Genomic DNA, 7,200 nt, shown 5'->3' with positions numbered 1-7,200 from the left:
ATTGCTCAAGGTGTGTGAAGATTTTTATAACTACATCAGCTTTATGTAGGCACCAGCTGCTCCATACTGGAGTGAAATCCTTCCTTTGCTCCTACTGTGGGAAAGGATTCTATCGGAAATGCAACCTTAAGTTACATGAGCGAATACACACATTAGAAAAACCTTACTCCTGTCCTCTATGTGACAAAAGTTTTGGCACACAACAACAGTTGACGGTCCACCATCGGCTCCTCCATACAGGGGAGAAGCCGTTTGTCTGCCATGTCTGTGGTAAGAGTTACTGCACCTTGGCACAGCTAAAGCTTCATCAGAGAGTACATACTGAGGACAGACCATTACCATACCGCTGCATTTGTTGCAGGAAGAAATGTGATTCTCATTCTTCCTTAAAAGTACACCAGAGAATACATACTGGGGAGAAACCTTACAACTGCACCATTTGTGGGAAGAAATTTGCTTGGCGTGGTACTTTAAGAGTACACCGACGACACTGGATAGTGGCCATACCACTGCTTCAACTGAGAATGTTGCAAATTCTTGTCAGCAAAGTAAAATGCACTCTCACATCTAGAAGTAATTTACAGTTTTCCCCTCTCCACTCAGACCACTCCCAGACAGTCCAAGCTAAATTCTTGCTAGAGAAATTGCTCTTTGCTAAGAAGCTACTTTTATTTATTTTTGACCATTTTAATTGTAACCCAGAAATGATTTGATATTGAGGTACAAATGGCTGCATTGGACTTTTTTAAGGTGCAGGTGAGGCTCCAAATAAAGATGCACCTGAAAAGAATCCCTCTGAAAACATTGTTCCAGGCAGACTACACTGTAATGCAGTGGTTCTCACAGTAGAGTAGGGTAACTAGGCTTTGAATGTTCTTTGGGCACATTGATCAAGGGACGGGTTATCTAGGTGAAACACATTTTTGGTAAACTCGTTTTTATATATATATATATATATATATATATATATATATATATATTTTTTTTTTTGCATTCTTGTGACCTAGAACTACATTAGAAGGCATACATCATTTAATTGTTGTTAATGACATTCATTGAAGGCTATAACACAATGTCAATGTCCAAGCAAGTACACTATGTCATGACTGTCCTGTTGTGGTGCAAATGGGCAGATCAGGTTTGCAATTAATAAACTCCCACCAGACCCCATTTTCACCCGCAAAGGGGAGGAGGGAACTGGTGTGGGGGTTTTGACAGTTCACACCCTGTTGTAAATCAAGGATTAGAACATTCAGCTATCTCCAGTATTGGTGAAAGGAATGTTCCTTTGTCTACAGAGACTTTTCCCGCTGAAACTCTAACGTCCAAAAAGTGAATACTGGAACAATATTTCTAACATAAGAACATGGGAAATGGTCAGAGGAGGTCTATGGAAAACGTACGTCATATTGCTGGTTATTTTGTGATGTCATTAAAAACGTTATGGAGGAAATATTGTAACTTGGAAAGTATGTCCACTATATGTATGAGGTTTTCATCTGATGCGTTGAGCATATAATATAAAAAATGAAAGTATTTTTGTTACGATAGGAATGTGATTTTAGTTTTCTAACAAGATAATTGTTTTTGATAATACTTTGCACAGTAAGTAGCCACGCCCCAAGTGAGGTCAGAGAGCTTGTCAGCACGACGAAACGCCCCTTTAGACCAGAGTGCATAAAGGCTTGGTAGAGAAAGTAACCTTTAGACCAGAAAGACGTGAAGCAGCCGCTACACGTTAAAAATGGTTGGAACTTTAGACCAGAAAGACTCGAGCTGCAGCGCACGTCTAAAGTGGTTCGAACCCTGAAAATCAATACGAGGTGGAGACTATAAAGCTGATTATCTGTTCTGAGTAAGTATTTTTGAATGTGAATTTAAGTAGGACCATTCTACTACTCTCTTCAAACCATCGCCTACTACGCTGCTCTCATCACCCCACTGGGGAACCATCAACACGGCTGATTAGCCTATCTGCAAAGGACCAAAGGAAAATCCATCCTGTTCTGTTCCAGACTACATGACAAGTCATTGAAGCCACGTACAACTAAGAAGAAGGACATTGTGACCTCTGGTGGACAATCAGAGCCTTACAAGCGAGAGCCGCGAGAAGACCCGACCAAACCCCCTTTCCAAGAAGGCTTGGTTCCGACAGAGATAGACGCTGAACGAAGACATTCACATGTAAATACATTCATGATTTCTTACTCCAAACGGGTGGCGGTTCGTGTGCAAAGTATTATGATTACTGTGAGAGTAGCTTCCAAATGTATCTAAGTGTTGTGCCTCTGTTTGTGTGTGACTCTCTCTCTCTCCATCTTTTGTAACAAGCCGTCATATTGTGTCAGTCCACTAGGGACCTGTTTCTTCCATCGTATTACGTTTCTAATCAATAGCATATACCGTGTGTGTGTGTTTATCCTGTGGTATTAGTTAGTTAGCTAGTAAATAAATAATTAAACCAATTTGAGTGGTACCGAATCATAAGTAAGACTAGGGTTTTTGCAGATGCAAGGAGGATACGATGTTCAGAATGATGATATGAGGTAATGATTAATAAGTGACTGTTATCGATGTAATAGATATATATACCTTCTAGAGTTTAATTCGGGAGATGGTAACTCTTCAAACAACCACTTCCGTGGTACCCCAAATCCTAATGAGTTAATTGTTACATGATTAATTTAATCGGGTAACAATTAAACATAGTTAATTAGAGAAATAACAGTCATCAGATGAATGTTAAGTCACGTCACGGCAACTATATATACAAAAGTATGTGGACACCCCTTCAAATTAGTGGATTCGTTTATTTCAGCCATATCCGTTGCAGACGGGTGTATAAAATTGAGCACACAGCCATGCTATCTCCATAGACAAACATTGGCAGTAGAATGGCATACTGAAGAGCTCTGTGACTTTCAACGTGGCACAGTCATAGGATGCAACCATTCCAACAAGTCAGTTCGTCAAATTTCTTCCCTGCTAGAGCTGCCCCGGTCAACTGTAAGTGCTGTTATTGTGAAGTGGAAAGGTCTAGGAGCAACAACGGCTCAGCCGAGAAGTGGTAGGCCACACAAGCTCACAGAATGGGTCCACCGAGTGCGGAAACGCATACCGTGTAAAAATCGTCCTCTTTTGCAACACTCACCACCGAGTTCCAACCTGCCTCTGGAAGCAATGTCGGCACAAGAACTGTTAGTCGGGAGCTTCATGAAATGGGTTTCCATGGCCGAGCAGCCGCACATAAGCCTAAGATCACCATGTGCAATGCCAAGCATTGGCTGGAGTGGTTTAAAGCTCGCCGCCATTGGACTGGAGCAGTGGAAACACTCTCTGGAGGGACGAATCACACTTCTGGCATTCCGACGGACGAATCTGGCTTTGGCGGATGCCAGGAGAAGGCACTATGCATTGGGGCAGGTAGCGAACTTTAATGTTTGGTGGAGGAGGAATAATGGTCTAGGACTGTTTTTCATGGTTCATTGAAGGGAAATCTTAACATACAATGACATTCTAGACGATTCTGTGCTTCCAACTTTGTGGCAACAGTTTTGGGAAGGCCCTTTTCTGTTTCAACATGACAATGCCCCCATGCACAAAGCGAGGTCCATACAGATGCTTTGTCGAGATCGGTGTGGAAGAACTTGACTGGGCTGCACAGAGCCCTGACCTCAACCCCTTCGAACACCTTTGGGATGAATTGGAACGGCGACTGTGAGCCAGGCCTAATCGCCCAACATCAGTGTCCGACCTCACTAATGCTCTTGTGGCTGAATGGAAGCAAGTCCCCGCAGCAAATTCCAACATCTAGTGGAAATCCTTCCCAGAAGAGTGGAGGCTGTTATAGCAGCAAAGGGGGGACCAGCTCCATATTAATGGCCATGATTTTGGAATGAGATGTTTGACGTGCAGGTGTCCACATACTTTTGGTCATATAGTGTATAAACGGCAAACTGGACACACAAAAAGGGGGACTGATCGCTCTCATTCTGAAGCAGTAGCCAGGGGGTCAATACAAAGACATAGTCTCTTTAAAAAATTGGAGGCCCTGTAATGCCAAATAATGTCCCCCGGCCAGAAAGTGTCCTCCTCTGCGTCACAATGGGATTCGATAAACTATTAGCGTCCGTTGCCATATCATCGGTGTGATGACCTAATGATTCGAATTTTGGAGATCATTACAGCCTAAATGACGTTATTTCATCATCGCTATGCAAACAAAGCTGATTTCCGCGACAATTTCGCTGTTTAAACAAGTTTTTTGTTTAGCTAATAAAATGAAAACATTACTTCGAACTACTTTTGTGTACCTTGTTAACATTACAACATGAAATCCATGTCTTAAACGTTGCTACGTTTCGGAAATAAAATGGGTAATATGCTTGACACATTAAAGTTACTTACCTTATAGATCACGAAGTCAGCTAATTTCCACTCCATTCATATGCAAATCCGTTTGATTCATACACTGGCTTGTCTGGCTGTCATGTTTTTATTTTAACCTGCCCTTCCTTTATCTACACTGAAATATAATTTCAGTAGTCCTCTATTATGATTTTTTTTTTCTATCTCGCATAGCTCATTAGTACACCCTTGTGGTTGAATATATATGTATCGTAGGTCCTATGATACAATAATTAATAATATGGAACAAATAAATACCATCAAAGGATACCTTACAACTTACAATAATGAACACCTTGTGAAACAGCTGTGAAAACCAACCTGGCAATATTTAAGGTTTTAATACATAAACGTTTATCTTTTGGTACAATTGTGTCATTAATTTATTTTCACAGATTTTTTTGTACACTCACATGCCAATCATAGACTAAAATACTTAATTCTGGTGTGTGGAATTTTGAGGAGGTGGTTGCTGTGTGGGTGGGAGGTTCTGCCTGTCACTTGTTCTCAACAGGCAGCCAGTCTCGGAAGGGGGACTTGGAAGAGGGAGACTGCAAAGTCCAGGCACTGCTGCTCTCTTTGTTCTGAGTGTTTACAGTACTAGTGTTTTTAGTTAATCAGTGTATCTCACATATTATGTGCACAGTATGATGGAGCAAAAAAACGTTCTTAGCAGATAATGACAACATGACAATAACAGTAGCTGTAGATGATGTAATGAAAAGTTGGAGGGTGGTTAGTAAAGGAGGACATCAGGTGGATCCACATCTGGGTGTTGGGCAGAACCCCTAGCTCCTGGAGAACAGGAGCAGAGTTAAAGGGAACAGGGTAGGAGACAGACGTAAACAAGCAAACACACAGGTTACACTTTACTATGAGAAAATGTGATGGATTAGTGCAGTGTTATAAATGGGAGATATGTACTTTTCAACACTTTTGGAAGGTATAGCCTACCTCAAGCTGGACCCCGTCCGACTCAGAGCACAGAGAATCAGACTGATCCGAACTCACTGGTTCTGGTGGATGGGTTACCTCCTGGGGGGCTTGGCCAGTCGATGGTCCTAAAGTCATTTGGAGAGGTAAATTGAAGAGGTACATTTTTATAAGCTCAGCATAACTACCATTTTTTGCTTTCTCAATTGTCAACCAAAGTTGAACATACTTTGTCTTTTTTTTATTTTCCTTTTTCACCTTTATTTAACCAGGTAAGCCAGTTGAGAACAAGTTCTCATTTACAACTGCGACCTGGCCAAGATAAAGCAAAGTAATGCGATAAAAAAAACAACAACACAGAGTTACATATGGGATAAACAAAACGTACAGTCAATAACACAATAGAAAATCTATATACAGTGTGTGCAAATGTAGTAAGATATGGAGGTAAGGCAATAAATAGGCCATAGTGCAAAATAATTACAATTTAGTATTAACACTGGAGTGATAGATCTACTGGGCATCACTGAAGTGTAGGGCGTCAGTGCTTTCAGTGGTCGACCATCCAACTCCTCCAACTGGAGAAGATTGTTGGCTTCCACCAAGGTAACCCTAGGAAGACAGAGAAAAATCAGTGTCAGGGAAACTAAAACTAGCTTCAAGTTATTTTGTGTGCAAATGAAAATCGTTATTATCTGAGATTTTTATATTCACCTTAACAGATGGTGACCCCAGCTAGGAGCGAAAGAGCAGCGAGGTTTCCCAGGTCTCGCCTTCCTTTTGTCCTTCTTCCAAACCAAGTAATTTGCATGGATGTCGTAGCACAGCATAACGGCCCTCTAATCAATTGTGCTATTATGTGTGTTTTTTCGTGTTATTTGTAATTTATTCTGTACATAATGTTTCTGCCACCAAAAAGAGCTTCTGGATATCAGGACAGCGATTACTCACCTCGTTTTGGACGAAGATTTTTTCTTCAACGAGTCGGATGCGAAGGATATTCTACAGACACCCGGCAAGGCCCAAATCCCCGTCATTCGCATGAGAAAGAGACGGAGATATCGTGGACGTAGGTCGGGGTGCCTTGTAAGGATCCGACGGCGAGCGAGTAAACTGCCTGTTCCATCAATCCTATTAGCCAACGTACAATCATTGGAAAACAAAATGGATGACCTAAGATCAAGGATATCCTACCAACGGGACATTAAAAACTGTAATATCTTATGTTTCATCGAGTCGTGGCTGAACGACGACATGGATAACATACAGCTGGCGGGATATACACTACATCGGCATGATAGAACGGCTGACTCCGGTAAGACAAGGGGTGGCGGTCTGTGTATATTTGTAAACAACAGCTGGTGCATAAAATCTAATACTAAGGAAGTCTCGAGGTTTTCTCATGATAAGCTGTAGACCACACTATTTACCAAGAAGGTTTTGTTCTATATTTTTCGTGGCTGTCTATTTACCACCACAAACCGATGCTGGCACTAAGATTACACTCAATGAGCTGTATAAGGCCATAAGCAAACAGGAAAACGCTCATCCAGAGGCAGCGCTCCTAGTGGCCGGGGACTTTAATGCAGGGAAACTTAAATCCGTTCTCCCTCATTTCTACCAGCATGTTAAATGTGCAACCAGAGGGAGAAAAAAACTCTTGACCACCTTTACTCCACACACAGAGACGAGTACAAAGCTCTCCCTCACCCTCCATTTGGCAAATCTGACCATAATTCTATCCTCCTGATTCCTGCTTATAAGCAAGAACTAAAGCAGGAAGCACCAGTGACTCGGTTAATAAGGAAGTGGTCAGATGCCGCAGATGCTAAGCTACAGGACTGTTTTGCTAGCACATAC

The 7,200-nt window shown here is 41.7% G+C and overlaps 1 long non-coding RNA gene across 1 annotated transcript; it reads right to left on the bottom strand.

Moving 5' to 3' along the window:
* Positions 1 to 4,896: 4,896 nt before the first annotated feature.
* Positions 4,897 to 6,055, bottom strand: LOC121538824. The gene is made up of 3 exons (XR_005995253.1): positions 5,825 to 6,055; positions 5,362 to 5,468; positions 4,897 to 5,202 (listed from the first exon to the last, which is right to left on the bottom strand). It is a non-coding gene; the product is annotated as an uncharacterized LOC121538824 (long non-coding RNA).
* Between the last annotated feature and the right edge of the window lie 1,145 nt (positions 6,056 to 7,200).

This window comes from Coregonus clupeaformis, chromosome 25 (genome assembly GCF_020615455.1).
Source record: "Coregonus clupeaformis isolate EN_2021a chromosome 25, ASM2061545v1, whole genome shotgun sequence".
NCBI classification, from domain to species: Eukaryota; Metazoa; Chordata; class Actinopteri; order Salmoniformes; family Salmonidae; genus Coregonus; species Coregonus clupeaformis.
This window is presented reverse-complemented; position numbering and strand designations above follow the sequence as displayed.